The sequence below is a fragment of the Heliangelus exortis genome, chromosome 2 (genome assembly GCF_036169615.1).
Source record: "Heliangelus exortis chromosome 2, bHelExo1.hap1, whole genome shotgun sequence".
NCBI lineage: Eukaryota > Metazoa > Chordata > Aves > Apodiformes > Trochilidae > Heliangelus > Heliangelus exortis.
Genome location: NC_092423.1, coordinates 127,027,652 through 127,050,736, shown reverse-complemented (window position 1 = coordinate 127,050,736; position 23,085 = coordinate 127,027,652). Strand labels below are relative to the sequence as shown.

Genomic DNA, 23,085 nt, shown 5'->3' with positions numbered 1-23,085 from the left:
ATGCAGGAGAGTAGAAAAGGGTAGTTTGTTGACTAAAAAGGGATGTCACAAGATACCTGATGTGCCCAGAGGTATTTCACCTGGCTGCTTCAGAAAGCCAAAATGTTCTGTAGTCTTTATGCCTTATGTGCCAGTCCTGTGGGGAGGTTCTTAACACATCATAGTATGCAAAACAGCACTAGATGCTTATGTGCAGGCAACTTAATCCTCTCTTTAAAATGTCTGCTGTTTCTAGAATACAACCAAGCTCATTTTGCTTGTGACTGCACACTCTTAATGTCCTTTTGACTACAGAATGGCACCAGACGTTCATAAAACAAGGCACATAGGTAGTGAAAATACTCAGGGCTGCATATACACTGGTAGTGAAACATAGAAACAAGTCAGAGGAGAGCAAGAAAAGCTCTCCATAAAAGCCTCTCTCTGTCCTGGTGTAATTATCTTATTCTATAATAAGAGCATTTCAAGTCAAACTAATGAGTATTTGTTGCTGATGAAATTTTACTTATCAGAGGTTATTTTTAACTCACATGAATACATTTTTGAAACCAAGGATAGAATCTGTCCAACTTCCAGTGCAGCTGGGTTAGTCCAGGTGTGTGATCCCCAGTTGTTTATATACATTTAAATGGCTGCTGGCATTTCAGCTATTGTGAAATGAAGAGTAGTGCACTCTTAAAGCTCACATATCATGATTAAAATCTGCCACACTTCTTGAGGAAATGTTAAAATGTTCAACATCAGTGTTCTCAACAAGTAAATAACACATTATAGGGCTACATTATGACCAGATTATATCTATTAGTTACTGCTGTGCACCATGTAAATCTCCAGATTCCCCTGGGAAATGAGAAAATCATTTCAGACTTCAATAACTAACAATCAGTTATTGCTCTGGGCAATAATAAAGCTGAATGCAATTACCTAAAGTGAAGTTAGCAGTGTAACAAATGAAATACAGATTTCTTTCTCTCCTAAAATAAATGTAGCATCTCCTCATCACACACTACTGCATGGTATAATAGGGTCTTCTAAACACTGTATTGTCTGAACAGCCTATTTGAGATTTGAAATATAAGTGATTAAAACTTATAAAAGTTACTTTTTATGACATCACTTGCATGATTAGTGCTGGAAAAAGACTAACGGCTATGAAGCTGCAAAAGTAAAGCACTCGTTCTAGGAAAACAGATTGCAAAACAAGATTCTCTGCTCCCAGTAGTACTTCTCTTCACACAGTAAAGACAATTTATCCCAAAAGGGAAACAGAAAATTTCTGTTCATAAAAAGCCTTTGATCAGATTTTTCTCAAAACCCGTTAGAGTTGTAAATGCAGCATTTCAGTCTTCATACTTATTCTACCTCCTGTCACATTAATTTATTATTTATTCTGCTAAGATGAAAATGTACAGTCCATTAAGGAGGAAAAAATGTTTTCATTTTAAGCTGATTTTTAAATGAAGTGTTTCAGAACTGTAGTACCTAGAAGCTGGAACTTTTCTTAACTTACAACTGGATTATATAATATAAAGCATATACGTAAGTGTTTGCAGAATGAGGATTTTTGCATGAATTAATATCTTCAGTAAGAAAGAAGATATTAGATATTGGATGAAAGAAAAATATGTACAAAATATTAATAACATTTTTCAGCTATGCTACCTTTCACTTTGTTATGTAGGGTAAGTATTAATTCTCCATGCTGAATTATTGCTAATTAATTATTTGCATGTACTTCCTCTTTGTCACTACAGAATTCAATTATCCTGGAACATATTTCCCAGTAGAAAGCTAAACCTAATTCCTGATCTTTTGAGAAACCAGCTTTAATTTATAAATACAGGTTGGGCTTTAACCAAGATTGTTCCAGTTATTTCTAGCTACTGAAGCCTTTTTACACATAGCATTGAAGAAATAGCTTCTTATTATGTTATTGAGTGTTTTTTTACACCCTGTCCTAAACTCGTGTTGATATTTTTTAAATACCTCCTAGGAAATTAAAGACCCCCAGTATTAGTAAGAATATATTTACAAAGTATGTCAAAACATTTTCAATCAGACCTGGCTGCCCTTCATTTGGGTAAATGTTTTATTGGAATAAAGATTGAAGCAGTGGATGCCATAAGCAGATGAAAATTAAAAGATGGCTCACTTTGGCTATACTAACCATGAAAATATCCTTTTTAGGGAATTTTAGCTTATATTTACATCAAACTGATATAAATCTCATTTTAGAAAAAATAAAATAGAATCCACACATCCATTAAAGCAGGGCAGCATCAAGAAGAGCCACAATATGCAGCAGCTTGGATACAACATTACTGTGTGAACCTGCATCATTCTCCCTCAGTATATTCTCAGTTAATTGGAGCACTGTCTGGCAATCATTTGTAAGATTTGGTAAGATTTGAAGAGTTCCAGCTTGTTACTGCTCTCCTCATATTCCACCCCTGGAAACCAAGGAGGAGAACAGGGATGGTCTCCATGAAAGCTCTCCATCATTATTAGTTCAACATTAAGTGTCTAAACTCTGGGTTTGATAACATTTAAATAGAGCTTTCACAGAGGACAATGAGACTCACAAAACTGCACTGCAGTCAAGGGGAATTAAGGAACAAATTACCTTACATCTTTGGACTCGTGGCCAGCCAGGAAATATGGGTTATGTCTGTACTTACTTAAGTGGTTTGAAGTGCTGACAGAGAAAGCATCCACATTATCCTTGAATTCAGGCTGTGTAAAAATCCCATCTGTTTTTCCTAGCAGGTGATGCCAGGATCTTTCTAGGAAGGATCCTTCTGCCTTGTGTCAATCATTACCAAAGGGAAAAGGTGTTTGGGGGGCAGCCCCAGCAGGCACAGCATGCCAGCCACACAGAGTGGGAGCTGCCATCATCTTCCCTCCCGACAGCAAAAAAGGATGGATGGGCAGCAAATGTTGTCCAAAGGACAGCCTGGAGGTCTCTTCCACACTTCAGTGGCCTGTAGCCACAACACAGCCCATCAATTAGGCAAAGGCTGTCAAACTAAAAGACTTGCTTTCTAATTGTGAATTTGTTACTCAGCTAATTAGGAAATTTTGGCAGTCCACTTGTGTCTGTGGGAAGAAATGGCAAAGCCTGACTTTCCTAAGAACAAAAAAAAAAATTAAGGACACATTAAATATATTAAGAAATAGATGGTGAACTAAAAGAAGTAGCTATTTTTTAAGATACACTTCTACTGAGGTTTTACAGGGAATGACAGCAGACCACACACATGTTAAGGTTTTTGCCAAAGCTCCAGCAAGAAGTCTAAATTCATTCTGATAAAAAATGAGAGCTGAAAGGTTGAGCAGAAAGGCTTGCAGGTAATAACACTGAAGACAGAACTAGTGTTGAGTCATAAGAATCTTTTGCTACTGTGGACCATTTTTTAATTAAGCCAAAACCATGAAGCCAAACAAAAAATTACAAGTGATACCTACAAAGGAGGCCTTATCCTGAAAAGCAATGATTTGAAACTATTATGATCACCGATTCCAAATAATTCAATGCAGTTTGCCAAAACAAGGTTTTGACAAAGCACATACTCAGTTGTTGGACATAAAATCATGTAATAATGTAATGGTCAGTGTTAATGCCATGATTAATTATGAATTTGTCACTGATGGGACCATTATGGAACAACTCATGCACTTCTATCACCTGTATTTTTAAAAGCACTTTGAAAAAATGGATAGACCACAGCTGAAAACTGCAAAAATTATGTGAGAGCTGAAACAAATTCCTAGCAGTAAGAAATCTCAGCAAAAGTTCCCCAGTCTCAGTGAATAAAATTTATTAAAAGCAGAGTTAGACTACGGTTTGCTTACAGTGTATAAGCACCTCCATGGTGAAGAGATACTGAAGAATTCTCTGATACATCAAGACAGAACAAGAGTCAACAGCTGAAAGAGGGAATCAAAGAGTTTCAAAGGAGAAATTAGGAATAACTTCCTTTGGCTGTTATTTGTTATTTTTGAAATCTTAACTACAAAGATGATTAATCGTGAGAACAAACTGCAGCAGAAAAATGACTGATTCTCAATCTCTGGGTTTCCATAGCTCCTTTGCAGAGCATAAAACACATTTGGATTCATACCCCTGTGCACAGCAACCATCAGCACAACAGTAAGCAGGCAAGTTTTAATAGCACAGGATAGACAGACCATGAGAGCAGATGGTCTGACCTTCTTTTCTGACTGCAAACTATGAACCTGGGCAACATAGGCACTGTTATATAGGTGGCCATGACAAACTATGCTTTCTTTGAAATATGTATAACCTGTCATGATGAGTGAGAAAAAATTCTGCAGAAGCAACGCTTACTTGGTCGGAATCATGTAATCATTTAATTGAATAATATTGTCACCCATCAATAAAATATATGAAATTATAAGAGTCTAGCACTGCATGCATAAAAACGTATTAACTGAGAAGAAATATTTCTAAATAGCCTTAACTAACTGTAAAATAAATTCTACTCAGATGCTAGTAACCTTAAAATAACACATAGTATTTTTTTAAAAAGAGGTGGATATCATATTTATCCAGTTGAGATGTAAATCTATTTGTATACAGAGTTTTACCATACAGCCAGGTGTGGAATTTCTGTCTAAATCACAAATTTTCTGTCAGGAAGGAGAAAAAGTGGGGATTCTCCACAAGGCAGGATGGCCAGGAGCTGCTGGCAGCTGTAGGACAGTCATTGCCCTCACCAGCAGGACCCAAACCCACAGCATCCCTATATGATGGGCAGAGCAGGGGGAGACAACTGGGTCAACTGACCATTCCAGACAAGGAAAGACAAGGAAGAAGGTCCATGGTCCAGCAAGGACTTCTGTTTTAAACATGCTGCTTGTTTGTTTGGTTGGCTGTTTTTACTTTCACTGTTTTCATTTAGTGATCTCTTATTTTTGATTTTTGTGAAGCAGCAAATCCATTATTTGTACACCAGGTTACACAGGACATGGCAAAAGCTGATGTGCTGAAGGCTGCTTTTGCCTCAGTCTTTTCTGAAAGAAAAAGTTGCAGGAAACTCAGGTCTCAGAAAACAGGGAAAGGCTGGAGCAAAGATGTATCCTTGGTAAGATAATACTTAAGCAAACTGGACATACATATGCCCACAGGCCCTGATGGGATGCACCCAGGAGTGTTGAGGGACATGTCATTAGGAAGCCATGCTCAATAATCTTTCATTGATCATGGCAACTCAGAGAAGTGCCTGAAGACTGTAGGAAAGCAAATTTTACTCCTGTCTTCATGACAGAGGGCCCAGGGAAGTAGAATAGAGTCAGCCTCACCACAGTCCCTGAGGAGGTGATGGAGCAGCTAATGCAGGAACCAATTTCCAGGCACATTAAGAACAAGAAAATCATCAAGAGTAGTCAGCAGGGCTTTACCAAGGGGAAGTCCAACTTGATAAACTGCTGTAATGAAATGTCTGTCAGACAACAGGGCAGCAGGGTTATTGTTTACCTGGCTTTCACCAGGGCCTTTGACATGGTCTTTCATGAGATCCTCACAGAAAATTGGCTAATGTAAGGGCTGGATGAGCAGTGAGGTTGAACTGAGTGAGGAAAACTGGCTGAATGGCTGGGCCCAGCAGGTAGTGATCAGTGGCACCAAGTCCAGTCAGAAGCCACTTACTACCAGTGTACCCCATGGGGTCACTACTCTGTCCAGTTCTATTTAACATCTTCATCAATGATCTGGATGATGGGGAACAGCATACCCTCAGCAAGTTTGCAGATAACGGTGTTATTGCCCATCACTTCAATGGATAAACATTTTTCCTATGGTATACGTGCAGTTCTTATTGCTGGATTTCATCAGCCATTTAAAAATGCAAACTCTTGGTATGTTTCTGCTAGTCTTTGAAGTCAGTTTTACTTTTCATTGGTTTTAATTACTTTGTATAATCAGAAAAATTCATTGCTTTAAGAAGTCCTTGTTATCAGATTTTGACTGTGGAGATAGCTTTTCAGAGATGAAGATCAGAACATCCAGTAATTTTCCATTTTTACATTAAATTGATTGAGGTTCATGAAGCTGAGGTCTTACTGAGTCCTTCTGGCTTAATATGTGCTTTAGGTGATATTCACATAGAAATGTGAATAAAAGGTCCAGCATTCAGCTGTCCCTGACATGTGAGATTTTCAGACAGCTGATCCATCATCATGCCAGTTTCATTTGATTAATTTTTTTGGCATTCTTGTAGGCTGAGCTTTTTCTTTGATGTTGTAATAGGTAGCTGTTCATTGATACTTAACAGGTTAGATTTTTTTTTTAAATGAACCAAATTACTGTCTCTATAATTCTCAAAATCTATGATTTTTGCAATGTGAAATGCATCATTAAAATTATCTAGTTACATCAGTAAACATGAATATACTCTCCTACACATGGATGGCATGGTTGGTTTAGTGTATGAACTGTGCATATTACATAGAACCACATTTCCAAGGACTCTTTATTAGAAAACATATCATATAATGTTATTAAAATTAATTTGGTACTGTGACATGCACGTATATATCCTAAGTTGATAAGAACAGCCAATCTCTACCATATAGAAAATCTTTTAATACTTGTGAATACAAAAAAATGTATTTTCATTCTGCAAGGTCCTCAAAGAAATCACAGCTTACCTGTCTGTCTTATAACACAGCCTGTTCCACAGACCTTCGAAGCTGCCAACTAACTTAACAGGGTCTGGATCTAGCTCTACAGAAGCAAAACCTTTGTTGGATGTTTATAGATAAGCACTTAGTCAGTGCTGGCTTAAGAAATGAAAAAAGAAATAAATTAAATGCATCTTCCAGTGACATAAGCCTCATGAAGAATTAAGTAGGATAAGCACTTACTCTAGTTGGTGCACTGTCGATCTGAACAATGCAGACAAAAATAATAATTAAAACATAGCTTCATGCTGAGATGAAACTTTCAAGAGCCTCTACTGTGTTAAGCTTATGATTTTTTCTAGTTGTGCATTTGCAAGCATAATTATGTCCCAGAGGCAACAGGAGCTAGTGCTTGTTGGTCCTCATTTCCCCCTCCGACAGGAGATTAATTTCTTTACACAGAAATCCAAAACTGGATGCCAGAGCAATAATAATAATGCAAACAAGTATTTTATTCTTTTAATCTGGAATGCATAATTGTATGTCATAGCTGTATAAATAATAAAAATACCACGCCTACTTTAGACAATTAAGGGTAAACTGAAGGTAATATTTAATGTACTATTGATTGACTGTATCAAGAAAATGATAGCAGACACATGTATGGATGATAGCAGTTAGGAAAATGCTACCAAGTCTATCAATACAGATTAAGAAGTGGTAGGATGGAGCAAACTTGATGGCTCAGAGTACTGGTAATGGAACATGGAGCCTTTCACCTCCAGCACACTGACTCAAGCCAGCCTAAATCAGTCTGTGACTGCAAGTCATTCATAGAATCATAGAATTGGCTGGGTTGGAAGGGACCTCAGAGATCATCAAGTCCAACCCTTGATCCACTACCGCTGCAGTTACCAGACCATGGCACTGAGTGCCACATCCAGTCTCTTTTTAAATATCTCCAGGGATGGAGAATCCACTACTTCCCGGGGCAGCCCATTCTAATGCTCGATCACCCTCTTGGTGAAGAAATTCTTCCTAATGTCCAACCTAAACCTCCCCCGGCACAACTTGAGACCGTGCCCTCTTGTCTTGCTGAGAGTTGCCTGGGAAAAGAGACCAACCCCCACCTGGCTACACCCTCTTTTCAGGGAGTTGTAGAGAGTGATGAGGTCTCCTCTGAGCCTCCTCTTCTCCAGGCTGAACAGCCCCAGCTCCCTCAGCCTCTCCTCGTAGGATCTGTGCTCGAGTCCCTTCACCAGCCTGGTTGCCCTCCTTTGGACCTGCTCCAGGACCTCGATATCCTTCCTAAACTGAGGGGCCCAGAACTGGACACAGGACTCGAGGTGTGGCCTTACCAGGGCTGAGTACAGGGGCAGAATCACTTCCTTGGACCTGCTGGCCACACTGTTCCTGATACAGGCCAGGATGCCGTTGGCCTTCTTGGCTACCTGGGCACACTGTTGGCTCATGTTCAGCTTCCTGTCATTACCATCAGGCAGCTCTTCAGTGAAATGAGTTTGTCCAAATGGCAGACTGTCTGTGTCACAAAATGCACCATCTATCATTACAGACACCATGTTGAGATTTTCATCCAGAAGGCTGGAAAGACAGAGCTTGGGCTCTACATCCCTTCTACCACGCGTAAGAACAGGTTGCTCTGCTATGGGCTATGCTGCAGAGGCTTTAGGAATGTCTGATTTTAGGGACAGAGGTGCTAAGTATTAACCAAGAAAAGAGCAAGCGGCAGGTACCTGTGCTGAAGAGATTGCAACTGAAATGTAAGACATGACATGAAGTAATGGATAGAAATGGTAAATACAGGAGAAGCATGATTACAAAGTAAGCTCAGCACACCAGTGGCCTCAAATTCCAGTAGCTTTCCAAACATACAAGTGTTTTTGAGTGGATTTGAGAGTAATAGCATAACATGGGGTTATTAAAGGTTTGTTAAAACCAAAACATGCATAAAAGCATAGTAGCAGCCAGTGTCCTACATTAATCTGAGGCAAGAAGCAACACATCAAAGATAAGCAAAAACAAGGCAGTATAGGAATAAAGGGTTTCCAAACGAAAACAAAGTGCATGCAGAGCCAGCAGAGTTGGGAGAGACTGGAGAGATGTAAAGTGGGGAATGACAAGGGAAAAGGGATGAGCTAAGGGGATTATTTCTTTCAGCAGCAGATCTGTTTGGATATGAGCAGAGCAAGACTGTATCTGTCAAAACCACCAGAAATTATATTGCTGGAAGTGACAGGGGCATAAATAAAGTTTTAGGTTTGTGGATGGATGGGGAATACTGTACCTTTTAGAAGTTCTGGAGTGAAATGTTACTGGAAAGATTTAATGATAGTCTGAATATTACCACCATTTAAATAGCTGTCTTATTTGAAACATCCAGGCTACATTCCTGTGTGAGAGATGTGGCAAAAGTGTTACCCATAGTGGTGACAAAATGAATGAAATAAAAATAAAGAGCATTATTTCACACTTTTGAGCTTAACCTGCTGGTTAGACATACGTGAAGAAACATCACGTCAGGCAGTAGACAAGTTGATGAATTTTGAGGAGTTAGTTTTCTGCCTGTTAATTTAATCTGTGCTGTTGACTTGCAACAAGGATGCTGAGCATCATATTTCAGCCTCTCATCTACTGAATGCTTAGAGCTCAGGAACCATTTCTAGGAGCTCTAGATGTAAGAAAGGAACTCTGTTTTCAGTAGGCTTAACATGATGAGAAAAATTTTACGAATCAGAAAGCTAAAAACTGTTGCACAGAAGGAGAACAATAAGGGACAAAAGGTGTTATTGTCATATAGCCAGACTAAGGTGAAGAACTCATGAAGAAGCAAAAATTAAGAGAAAAACTAGGGAAATACTAGAGATCATCAAGTCCAACCCTTGATCCACTCCTGCTGCAGTTCCCAGACCATGCCACATTCAGTCTCTTCTTAAAAACCTCCAGGGACAGAGAATCCACCACCTCCCTGGGCAGCCCATTCCAATGCCTGATCACCCTCTCTGTAAGGAATTTCTTCCTAATATCCAACCTAAACCTCTCCTGGCAGATCTTAAATCCATGCTCTCTTGTTTTACAGGTATCTACTTGGGAGAAGAGACCGACCCCCCCCTGGCTACTCCCTCCTTTCAGGGAGTTGTAGAGAGTGATGAGGTCTCCCTTGAGGCTCCTCCTCTCCAGACTGAACACCCCCAGCTCCCTCAGCCCTTCCTCACAGGACTTGTGCTGGATCCCTTCACAGCCTCCTTGCTCTACACAGGTTTATTACGTAGAAGAATAACTTGGTAGTGAAATGAATATTATGATGATGTGAAATTAGGTAAAGCTGAACTAGGACTAAGTGGATTTTGCTACAAGGACTCACAAGGACAAGCTCCACAGAATCAGATAGCACAAAATCCTGTAACCAGATACACTGATTCCAAAATACCTTCATGTTTATTTATTTTGGTTTGGATTATGCAGTCAAAAAATCATGTGTGACAGCTAATTCAATGTGATTGCTGTTTTTCACATGGTACTATATTCAAATATCCATGAGCATAATCTGGAATTTGGTTAACCATCTTAAAACAATAGAGGAATAAAAAAATATTGAAATATATGACATGCATATGGTTCTCAGCTTACCATTTAAGTATGAATGAAATAATATATTGTCGAAAATTCTGAACACAGAGAAGTTAGAAAAATCAGAGGTAGTGCTCTGTAGTAGTGCTCTGTGCCTCCAGGGAAGAAAACCTTGTGTCCAGTCAGCTGCTATGTCCACAGCAGCTAAATACCCTTAGTAGGAGATTTCTTTTCAGAAAAAGTATAAAAAAGCATTGTGTTTTATCACTCGGTATCAGGACAGGCTGTATTTCTAAGAAAGCTGGTTTCTTTCAGCCATTTGTTAAGCTTGCAAAAGAAATGACTGAAGAAAACCCTGTCTTGTGGTACGCATGCCAGATAGATACTGATTTATCAACTTTTCTGTAGGCTCATTCTCCATTCTGTATGCGCGTCATCTAGAAAGATGGGAAAGTTCAGCCGGGAGTGGCTTTCACTTTCTAAGCTGCAGAGGTAAACAAATGCAAATATTTCTCCTTTTTTGTGTGCGTGTGTATCTTTCCTTACAGCGGAGTGTTACACTTGGTTATCAACTGCCATTTTGCAGGAAGAGAAGCATGCACTTGCCATACTAATCAGTAAGCTGTTCCGAGTCAGTGGTTTACTTCTTGCACCAAAGTAAATAAATTATGTTGCAAAGGACGCTACGATAATCTCAAGGTGCTGAGAAAGTACCTGACGGGGTTAATAATTTCCCATGTCTTACGTCTCTAGGACCTTAAAAGTGTATTCCCACTTTAGCGGGCTGGTGATAATGATGCTGTGAAGGTGGCTAATTGCTTTTCCCTCTGCATGTCTACAGCAACATTTCTGATGCAGGCAGGCAGGAGTGGGGTTCAACAGCCACGGGTGTGAAGGGGGGATGCCGAAATACTTCACGAGTTAACTTTCAACCTCCTCCAAAACTCGGCGAGGCACCAGGGACGGCGACCTCCCGGCAGGCACACAGGTGCTGCGGGGCCGAGGCCGCCGCTGACCTCCGGCGGGCCGGTGCAGCGCCCTTCCCCGACACACCTGCGGGCACAGCTGCTGGGCACGAAGGGAGGGCGGGGGCCCGGCACAGCTCCCTCCGCCACAGGTGCCGCAGGACGGGGACAGTCTACACGCCTGCAGATTCAGAGTCCCTGCAGGGTCCCGGTCCCCGCCGGCTCAACTCCCCAGCCCCACGCAGGCCGCTGCCCCGCGGGGCGGGCGGGAACAGGAGGCGGGGCGGCGGGGGCGCCCGGGCAGGAGGCGGTGGCAGCCCCGCCAGCACAGGAAGTCGCCCCGCCGAGAGAGGAGGGAGGAGGCGGAGCTCTGCCGCTCGGCCCGAGGTACCGCGCCGCTTCCCGGGGTGGGCGAGGGGCCAAGGTGCCAGGGCCGGCCGGCACCGCCGGGCCTGCGGTTGCCACGGCAACCGCCCCCCCTCGGGGCGCGCCGACCGCCGCTCCTGCGGCGCCGCCATTGGCCTGCGGGCAGGGAGCGGCCGCAGCGGCGGCGCCCTCGGCCGTCCCGCTGCCCGCCGCGGGCCTCCTGCCATTGGCCGGCAGAAAGCGCTCGCCTCCGCGATTGGCCGGAGCGCGCTGCCAATCGGGGCGGCGCCGCGGGCCCCCGGGTGCCGCCCTCGGAACCTGGGTTGAGGGCCCGGGAGGGGTCAGCGCCCGCGGCAGCCGCGGCCATTTTGGGTGTGGGCGTGAAAAGCCGCCTCTCGGCAGCCCCCGCTTTCTAGGGGAGAGCGCTTGTGCCCGGGCGGCAGCTCTCAGGGGGCAGGGCTGGCGGTACCGTCTCACGCAGCCCCGAGCGCTTCTCGTCTGTCTGGCCTGTTTTCCCTGTTCCCCCTGGCGGCGCCAGGCTGGGTCCCTCACCAGGCTGCGATCGGCCCATTTGCAGGGAAAGGAGCCCCGAACCGGGAGGTCTCCTCGGCGTGGGCTACGCTCCAGCCTGGCCCGGGGGGCTGTAAGGCGGGTTGCGCTAACAGGAGCCTGCGGTGCCGCTGCCACCCCGCAACTTTCCCGCAGCTCCTCGTGTGCCGCCCGTGTGGCAGCGCGGTGTGGCCGTGACACCGTCTGCGTGGGGCTTCCTGGTGTCTGGGACGGGGACAGAGCGCTCTGTGTGTTCCCAGGCGCTCCAGCTGACACCCGGAGGTCCACTGAGACCAGGAGGTGTGGGAGGTGTTGCCGAGGCGGTGTGTAGCGGGGCTGTATGCGGTCTGCCACCTGTGCACAGGCAGTAAATCTGGTCGGAGCCGGGCTCGCTGAGCTGGCTCTGTTTACCTTGCAGGTGTGAGGCGTTCCGGGTACATTGGAGTCCCTTGTGTTTTCTGCAGAGTGTGGTGGTCACGCTTACAGTCAGAGAACCCTGGACAGAAATATGGGAGGCACAACGTTTCTAGTAGTGAAATGCTGGCAGGGATTTCTGCCAGTGTATTCGTGCTTCTCTCAGACTGCTGTGCCTTATGCCAGCCTACATAGTTACGAGGACAGAGCACAGTACCAGAAAGCCACTTCGAAAGAGATTATGGTAAACCTGGTCTGTGGGTACAGGGCACACATTCACACGCAGTAATTCAATTACATGTCATCCAGGGTTTGAGTGCTTTGATGCTGAGGACCAGGCTCATTCCTGAAGAGCTAATCAGACTGAAAAGGTGCCTGTTGCTAGAGTCATGTTAACTTTCTTCCAGCCACTGATGTGTGAATTTCAAAGTGAAAAGCTGCAGAAAGTTGTGTTTAAGAGATACACAAAAATCTGTGACTATGGGGAAAATGGAACCATTTCTTAAGTAGTGCTATTTGGTGTGTCTTCCTTAGCTGAATCATTTCACCTCGTGGTACAGAAGAGGATAGGGGTAAACTTTGTTGTTCAGAAAATGGCTTGTGTACTCGCTGAGGAAATTGGCAGATGCTTTTGTTGGCATGATTATCTTTAGTTGTGAATAAGTACAATTTTCCCTCCTGTGACTTACTTTCTGTCTTCGTGTAAGCCATGAAGACGTAAGTCTACTTCAGATCCGTAATGTAAGTGTAGAGTATAGAGAAAACAAGAAGTGTGGACTTGGAAATAAATGAAACACACTAATACAAACAGCTGACACCTTTTTTTTAAGAAAGTGCAAGTGCTCATGTTTTCTTGTTCTTGCTTCAATATGTGAATCCTTTTTATAATTTACTTTAAGTTGTGTATAATCTAGCTGAACCTGTTTGAGCAGCAGTAGATGTATCTGAGTAGATGACCATTAGTGGTCCTTTCCAACATTAAGGATCCTGTGGTTCTGTAATTTTAATATGTTAATTTAACCAAGGAGAGATTACAACAGTGTTCTACGCTTCCTAGTCTGTCTAAAACAATATTTTGTATTTGCAAAAGCACTGTAGAAAATGCCACATTGTTTCAACACAAATATGTGAGCTCTTCAAATATCTAGGTTTTGAAACATAGGAAGTTCCTGTTAAGAAAAAAATTCTTTACTGTGGGGGTGACAAGGCAGTGGAATAGGCTGCCCAGGGAGGTTGTGGGGTACCCTTCTCTAGAGAAAATCAAAACCTGCCTGGATGCAGTCCTGTGTAATATGCTCTAGGTGATCCTGCTTTAGTGGGAGAGTTTGATTACATGCTCTCTACAGGTCCCTTCCAAGTCTGATGATTCTGTGACAGATTTTTTCAAATCAAATTACTGGAACAGAAAATTCTCCTAGCATTGGTATAACTAGTCTTTTTAAAATCTTGTATCAATATACATACAAATACATATATGTGTTTCTGTTACATAGAAACAAGACTGTCTGTTCCATTTCAGATACAAGCACCTGAGTTCCTGAATTCTATTGTGGCATCACATTGAATGAACAGGATTTTTCCATAGAATTTTCCTTAAAAAGAGACTTTAGCAAAAGGTAATATGCAACAAGATACATACTTGTATTTGTAAAATGAAGAAGACATCTCTTTATTACTTTTCTTTATTTCATAATCTTGAACTGTACAGCATAAGTTCATATGTATCAGAGGATTCTATACACTCTTCTGCCAGCTCACTGACTTTTTCATAATTCTCATTATTATACTCTGCAGCATCTTCAGAAAAGCAGGCCAATTTGTGTGCAATTTTTATAGCAGACAGGGGAAAATTATTTGACTAGTTAATGGTCACAAACACAGAACAAAGACTAGTCATATAAGGTAATATTTTAACCTGTAACATTGCCCAGTGTATATGTAGGATTTGCTTTGTTGAAATATCCCAGCCAAATCCTGCAGCTCAGTCTTAAAAGGACAACTTAAGATAAATGTACTTTATGGCAATACCTCCAGGAAACATCCAGTTTGAGTAGACTCCACGTAGCAAACAAGAAGAGAGGGATTTTTTTGTAGTGTAGTGAAGACATTTCCCTTGGATTTTTTTGTGAATTTTTTGTCGATACCATGAATTAATTTGTTTGCTAGTTAAGTTTTAAAATCTTCCAAAAGAAAGCAGACACTGACAAGATTATTCATAATTGATCACAATTAGAATTTTAGAGCTTCTGTAAGAGTCTTATAACTAGGAAGGTCTTTGTCTTGGTTTTGTTGAGATATTTCCACATTAATGTAAATTTGTCATTAAGCAAGAAACTGAATTACAGAGGAGGATCGGATACTTTGGAAAGTCTTTATATGTTGCTAAAGAAGGCTAATGTTACAAGGTGGGGTTACATAGTAAGAGATTCAAGTCACTCTATTAAGTAATTACTCTTCTTAAGTAAAATGGTTGTGTGTTATAAGATACATGAAGAGAACTAAACATAAATGGTTGTGAGGTGCAGACAAAGAAGCTAATGATTTTCATTTAAAAGTCTTCCTCAACCCTCTGTCCCTCTCACGATAATACTGTTGTAATACACAGTTACTCCTGGGAAACAGGGCTTCTAAAACTTAGGTTGTCTGACACAAATTTTCTTTTAAATTTTTCTGCTCTTGTAGATTCTCTCATTTGCTTGAAGGTTTACTTATTGAGGAAAAAATGTAAAGAGATTTACAGAATACATACAAGCTGATCATTTTTTAATATAAAAAATGAAGTGCTTTTCAGTGAATGGCTATTCTCATTTCAAATGAAGTCTGCAATGATTAAATATTAAAATGATCGATGGTTTAAATTAATACAAAAACTTTTCAGGAGATTATTACAAAGATTAACATTTTTAATGTTTTAATACTTCCATAGTTTATCAATCACAGGCACAGTGAAACTGTTTTTAGTTACCAAGCTGATGATCTCATATATCATTGTAGCATTATGCACAACATAAACATCTTGGTGTCATTGGTAGAGGAGATGAAGAAACAATTTATATTACAGCACTTCAATATAATCAGTTTTAGTTTTGAAGTATTTTTTGACACATAGAATAAGCCAGTAAGATCTTTCTTCCCTTTGGAAAGGAGACAAGGAAAGATGGTTCCAGAAGAACTAAGTTGCCGTTTAAGAGGGACCTCTGTTTCACATAATGACAAACATAGATGGTCAATGGTACTGCTACAGAAGAAAAAAAAGAACTTGCATGTGTTTTTTCAAGTAGGACTTGTGTTAATGCAGTTTTAATATCCCAATCTGCAGCAGCCTAAGGTTCCTGATATGTTTTTATTCATTAGAACTATGTTTGAAGGTCACGGGGAAATGTCAAGGCACCCCAGGTGATTTTATATCACTAGCTGGGCATAGATACACCTGTAATTCAGTGGGCTGAGTAAACACTCCAGGCATTCTTGACATGGACAGTGCTAATCCCTTTGGTTCCAGTTTCTTCTGTGTTTTTTTTTGCAGCAAAGCTAAGCATCAGTGTTAGCAATTTTAAGTTCGATTTTGTCTCCCTAATCACATAGTGCGATGATCCAGTGGAGCTTTACACAATGCACTTTATTGTGTCCCAGGACTTTTTAGTATGTCAAGTGTGATAGTTCATACATCAACAAAATACAGCTTATTCATGTGTTGTGATTGTTCTTGGCATTGTCCTCCATCCATTAAGCTTCACCATCAAAACCAAGATCGAATTGGAAAGACACCTTGTGATGAATTAGCCAATGTAAACCCAATTGCAGCATAAGTACCATGGAAGATAGTCAGGAGAGGAAGGCTGAAATAGAAATCCAGGAAGGGATGCTGAGCTGGTGAATTGAACAAATGGAGAATGACTGTTCTGGCAGCAGTAGCTCATGGTGGAGAATTCACTTATTCCAGAAAGGGCAAGTATGAGAGAGAAGAGGATCAAAAGTTAGCACTAGGGTAATGTTGAGAATGGTACTGGGAAGTTAAAATCCAGCAGGCAGACTGAGGTACACTGTTTTGTACACTTTTGTCATTAGCTACTAATGGTGTTATTTCTATTCTTAAATAAGACAAAAATACCAAAAGATGGGGTTACATTACCTGTAGTTCTTTGCCTCTACCCTGAAAGCCAAATTTATTTACACTGAAATAAATAATGGAACAAAATAACCTTTTATGTTATAAGCAGTTTTTTATAGCGGGGAAACAGATTGGGCTGGAAATGTAGTAGATTTCAATGTTTCAGTTGTTTTCTCTCAGGCTGTGCTGTATGGTATAAATGAAGAAAAGGTTAAGTTTACCCATGATAATTCCCTCTCACATTTACATTATCAATCAGCCTTTGTAGCTTTTTGTGCTTTTATCTATTGTGTTTTCATTGTAATCTTTACATTTTAAGTTCTCAATTCTACAAACTCTTATGCTCAAATTTATTCAGGAATGTCTCTGACAGATGTGCTTTTTAAAGGTGCTGCCAGCTGGTTGCCATTTCCCCACCCCTCAGGTTGCAGTCTGTACTGAAGAGCCAATAATACCTGCACCTCAGAGTTTCCCTTTCTTGCCTTAACTCACATTTTTTTAAGGGTGATCTGAGCTGATCTGTAGGCTGGGAATGGAGTCCTGGGCCTCAGGGACAGAAGGTAACACCTCTCATTGCCCTTTCTTACAGGTTGCTCATCCCTGGCAGAAAGGTGATTAAACAGCCAGGATCAGTAATGTTAAGTCTCTCAGATACCCAGAGCTTGCTTATGAGACTTCTCTGCAGTTTCAAGCTGAAAAGTTGAACATGTTTTAAACTTTGTTTTAAATTTCCTGTGTTTTCAAATTCTTGCTGTACCAAGTCAGTGTGGAGTGTATCTCAGTACTTGGCTTTACTGTGTCACCATCTCTACTTAAATTCTCACCTCATGTTTTTGTCTACTCTTAAATGTGATAGTGCCTAAAGCTTGTATTATAAACCATAGATCTTTCTTTCACATAGAAGAATCTTTCATGCCATAGAAATTGTCCAATAGGCAGTTTTAGTGTTGCATTCATTGTGTGTGGAGCTGCTTACGTTGCCTCCAGTTAAGATTACATCCTTTACTTCATTGCTTGTCCAGTTTTGTATTGCTTTCATCCTTGCCAAAAGAAAACATTAACCTGGAGCAGTGTATTACTTGTTTTTGTGTCTTGGCTGTCAGATTGAAAGTACACTATTTGTATAGCTAATATTTGAATTTGATTAGGTCCTTGATTTACTGTTACTCAACAAAAATTAATTTAAAAATTAGGACTGTACAGTAACAATAAAATGGATAAAGAGCTGGAGAGCTGCCAGCGCTTAGAAGTAATGGCTGGGGGCCAGTGTCAGCAGATGAGTGCTTGTGGGGAGTTTCCCCAGCATTTTGGTTGGGTGTGATGCTTTTTCCTGTTGTAGTCAGTTGTCTGTGTGTAAACGTGAAAGCAATTACAGCAAACTATGGGTGGTTCAGTGACAGATGAAGTAGGGATGAAGTTTAAAGCATATCTGAGATCATGGTGTCATGAGTCTGTTAATGTGTTGAGGAAGAAGGAATGCTGGATGTATGTGCAAAATGGAAAATTTTATCTTGTTAAGCCTTGACTGTGGGAAGGCTTGGGGTTTTGAGGAAGAGCCTGTAGCCAAAAGGGGTTCAAGTGCAGGGCAGTGGCAAGAAGAGCTGGTGCTACCTAGCAGAGTTGGGGGCAGGGGCAAGAGTGCTGTTTAGAACCTTTTAATAAGATCAGTGCTGGAATGTTACATCTAGTTCTAATCCCTACAAAAAACATGTCCTGAAAAATCTGAAAGTGTGATAAAGGTCTTGGAGGACATAAACTTACTTCTATTAATAGTATTACCCTCAACAGTATTACTTTCAAGTGGGCTTGGGAGTAAGTTCAGGCTTGCTGTGATGTTTCTGACCACAAACCTCCTTACCTCTCCCATTGTTGACCTCAGCAAGCTCTATTGGTTTGCTACACCACTGGGCTCCTGCAGAGACCCTTCTATACACAGTGTTGGGTGTCCTAGGAAAGGCTAGGCTGCACCTCTGTGGATATGTCATTTCTTCCCATTACAGAGGGCGTGGGTAGCATCAATTCTTTTTTGTTGTATATATGCATCATGGAAAGCTTTCTGTAATGTGTTTTTTCAAACGTAGACCTTGGCGTCTTTAAACTTAAGTATTGTTTTAATAGAACCAGAAAGCATTGCAACAGCTAATATTTTGGGAGGTTTTTGATTCTGCAGTCATGAACTGGTCAGAGCAAGGATGGATGTTGCTTTCTTTGGAATTTTTGACATAATCTATTTAATTTATGAATACCTCTTCCTGTAATTTTGTGTGAAAAGGTAACTAAAGCATTGCTCAATTGTTGCTAACTAGAAGTAGAAATAGAGTATAGCTAACTAGAAATAGAGTACTCTGGAAAAAATATTATAGCAACAAAGCCTATATAAAAAAAAAATCTTAAAACTATTTTCATTTTAAGTATACCAGTGGGGTTAAATAATATAAGTAACTTCTGCTAAAGAAACAGACCATAATAATTAAAAACAAACGGTCCCAGCACACTTGCTAATATCCTTTATGGCTTCAGTAAAATACATCTGAAATGATTTACAAAGCAAGGCTTCTGGATGAATTCTTCCAGTTCTGCATGGGAAGAGAGCCTGTTTATCTTCATGCATGTTTATATAGACCCATGGAAATTATGATCTAAATGTGGGTATCTTTCTAAAACATAACCATATATGCAGAGTAAAGAATTCAGAGCACTTGCATTCTGTCATTTATTGCACACAAGTAATGTATATTGTATAGACTCAATTCAATTCCATATCCTGACCATAGAAGGACTCCATAGAATATGTGCTGTACCACAGAGAGACCTTTGAGGGGAGGGAATGGTGTTTGCAGAGAAAAGCTTAAGGCAGCAGCTCTCTGATCAAACTTTTCAGATGAGCTTTCAGACTGAAGCACTGTCAGTGCTGGAAAAAAAAAACAGCTGGAAAAATGTTTCCCCTGTACTCTGTAGGTATTGATTTTCATTAACTCACCGCATTTAAAAAAAAAATAAATCAGCAGGGAAGAATGGTTTGGGTTGGAAGGCACCTTTAAAGGCCAACTAGCCCAACACCCTGCAGTGAGCAGGGAGGACTTCAGCTGGAGCAGATTGTCCAGAAGACTCTTCAGCCTCACCTTGAGTGTTTCCCAGTATGGAAACAACTGCACTGGCTGTGAAGCTGAGTGTGTGGGATAGAGTAGTTTCGAAGTTAAAAGCAGAAACAGATTAATTAATTTTCAGAAATGGCCCACCTCTCCTTAAACTTCTTAAGCTTGGTTACAAGGTTGTACATCTCTTGGTACAGTAATGGCCAGGCAGCAATTATAGCAGAGCAGAAAAAACCTGCAGTTTTTTGTGATGTAGGTGTTGAACCTGTTCTTACAAGAAGCAATCTGAGATAGTTTTACTGTATGGTCTAGCAGGTTGTTTGGGTTTGCTGCTTGTTTTTTGTTGGATGGTAGCCTACCAGGTAGATTACAGGCAGTATATCCTTCTCTTTCTAATAAAACTTTATGGAAGTGCTGAAGCATTCATTCTCCTTTGACTCTAGCCAAGGGCATGTGCAAACCTGTACCGGGTAGAGAGGTACACCCAGGAAATTAGAGTGGGTGGAGTGGGCTGTCCTCTGCTGCCTTGTCTTGGGCTAGTAGGGTTTCTGAAGAAGCATGCAAGGTGATCTTTTAGAAGTCTCATAACTATTCCATTCCTAACTACTTTGAGGTACAGGAATCTCATGATCAGAGGCATCTTTTAAGTCAGAGAAAGGCAATCTTTCACATATCAGAACCCAGAATTTTAAAAATGTGTAGTCTCCGAAAGCAGCAATCCGTGAAACAGTGTTACATTTTGTATTTCACTTCTATTTTTACAATAAATAGAATTTCAGATGTACTGCATGACTTTAAACATTCAAAGGAGTGCTTTTTTCCGTATGTTGGTCTTCATACCATCCCTTGGAGGGTTTCTACTGGACAATGAACCATGCAGCAGAATTCCATCTTCTTTGTGAAATGTACACATGCTGCTCAGGAGTAGTGGGAACATTACACAGTCCCCTCCCATCCTGTGGTCTTAAGCAGAAAGCTGTGAAAAGCAGTGAGGCAGACATTTGCACACATGATTTCATCCAGGACCTTCAGACGTTCACATCACTTTCTGCTACTTCAACTGGTACTTCACTGCTAATTGCTGATATTTCTTTTTGCTGCCGTTTCTACCCAGCTGCACTCCATACTTGTCTCCTCTTCCTTATAGTGAGACAAACAATTTACCATATTTTCTAATGGTTATCATAACTTTGGGGTTTTTTTTGTTTTTCTCTTTTTCTTCCTTTAGCACCTACAAAGCGGTTAGCCTGATTTTGATACACTCATTTAATTTGTTTTTTGTTCAATTCAGATTTTTGATGGATATCAGTGATCTTGTATTCCCTTTTTGCCCAAATAGAACATAAGGCTTCTCAAGAGATGGTATCTTGTACACTATCACTTTATTCTTTATTTTAAAAATCAGTGCCTTTAATGGAATGTCTAGGTAGTTTTCAAGAGAGCTACATCTTGATCAATTAAGATGTAATCTGCAGAGTGTGCCTGGCCTATTGTTTTGAACTGCTTTGGAAACTACTGAGCTGATGTTACTTAAGCTGTTATTAAAGTTTTCGTCCAACTATGGCCTAATCCTTCAAAATCAATAGAGTAGGACTTGATTTTGAAAATACTGCTTCTAACATCTATAGATCTGTTTACTAAGTCTGATTATTGAGCTCATTTTTAAGTGCTGCAGGGCTGAACCTGGTATTTGACATCTTAACACTGTTATATACTGGCATATCTACTGGTTTTCACCTCAAATAATTAAAAAAAAATAGACAAAAATATGTGTTGCATTAAGACTATGGCTATGGCAGTTTTATCTTCTGATCTGTATGGGGAAGATTTAATAGTTTACCCTGTCTTTAATCACTATTGAAAAATGGAAAAAAACATAGATGCCAAAATGGCCAAATTGAAAGTCGTTACACTTAATGTTTCTTTTGCCTGGTGACTAGAGTATTTTTTTTTTCTTTAAGCTGAGTTGCTTTCCTGAATGCCTGTGAGACTTCAAAAGTGACATAAAACTATTTTTGTTCATTCATAGATCAGTCTATTTAATACTTATCGAGCTGCCGTAGTCTCAGAGAAAGAAAAAGTACCCATTTTATTCTGAGCACTGGATGGAAAGATTAGCTTTTAAGTCCTTTCAAACACCAGGTTTTGTAATGGAACTAATAACTCTGTTTTGCTGAGATGTTACAATTAGGTCTACATGTACTAAGGTGTTATTTGCTGATGTTATTTGTAGCCTGTTTTTAACTTTTGAATGCTTGCTCAAGGTAAGAAGGGAGGCAATAATTAAGCTATAAACCTAGTGACCAGTTTTAGAATTTACTGTTATTTGAAGTCATGTGGGATGGGATATTGTATCCCATCCAGTGAAATACCTAACAGAAGGACACATTTGTCTGCCTCTCGGCTTTATGCCTGTGTGGCTCATTTGTGACTGTTTTCACTTCCTCTGGTTTTCAGTTCTTAGGTTGATTGTTAAAAATTCAGTGAAAATAGAGTCAGAATACATGGAATATCAATATTAGAAGTAAGCAGAGACTTAGCCTAACATACTTTTAAAAAATTTTTTGTTGTTGTTGTTTTGTTTTTTGGGGTTTTTTGTTTGTTTGTTTGGTTGGTTGGTTTTTGGTTTTGTTTTTTTTTAAACAGGGGGGCCGGAAGAGAAAAATTCCAGCAGCTTCAAATTGCCTTGTTTTGCCACATTTCTTGAAACTTTTTCAATTTTTAAATAAGTCACTTAAAATTTGGATTTTTAATAGCCCGAGACAATGCAAGGGGAAAAAAAAAGGCACAGTAAAAGCAAACAAAAAAAGCTCAAAATTGAATTACTTATTCTAATAACTTAGTGTAAATAGCTTCAAAAGTCACAAGATTTCACTGAAGGTTGTATTACATTTTGCAATATCGAAAATGACATGAAATGGGCTTTCTGTCCTCTGAATGGTTTGAACTCTGGAACTCATATGCAAAAGGAAAGCACTATTACTCCCTAAATACTTCTCACTTAAGAAATTAATTTCCATCAAAAATGAGTAAGCTTAAAATCTACAAATGGGGAATTTACAAGTGTATATAATTAAAGCACCCGGGCTTGTAGCAAAGTATAACTTGTGACAGTCCTAGGAAAGGAGTAAGATCATTTTCTTGCTTCCCAAAAGTAATGAGAGGAAAGAATAGAGGATTTATTTTCTGGTTTAAAGAAGGGTAAGGAGAAGTGGCTCTTACCCTGCTGCTGTAAGAGCTAGTAGGGCAAAATGAAGTTTCTGAGGTTTTGGAATAAGACCTCAGTGAAACCGTGAGGTGCTCTGAGAATTATTCCAGAATTGTAACATCATAACATATTAGAAGTGAAGTGCTG

General features: G+C 40.4%; 1 protein-coding gene across 6 annotated transcripts in view; it reads left to right on the top strand.

The window, feature by feature from the left end:
• Positions 1–11,259: 11,259 nt before the first annotated feature.
• TRIQK (triple QxxK/R motif containing) overlaps positions 11,260–23,085 on the top strand; it is a 116,007-nt gene continuing 104,181 nt past the window's right edge. For 2 of the 6 annotated variants that reach the window (XM_071737932.1, XM_071737935.1), the window contains exons 1-2: positions 11,486–11,582; positions 14,044–14,140. The gene's annotated coding sequence lies outside the window, so the exon portion shown is untranslated. Of the gene's footprint in view, positions 11,583–12,016; positions 12,434–14,043; positions 14,141–20,654; positions 20,794–23,085 lie in introns of those variants that run through there. The other 4 variants (XM_071737934.1, XM_071737933.1, XM_071737937.1 and 1 more) reach the window with 4 other exon arrangements.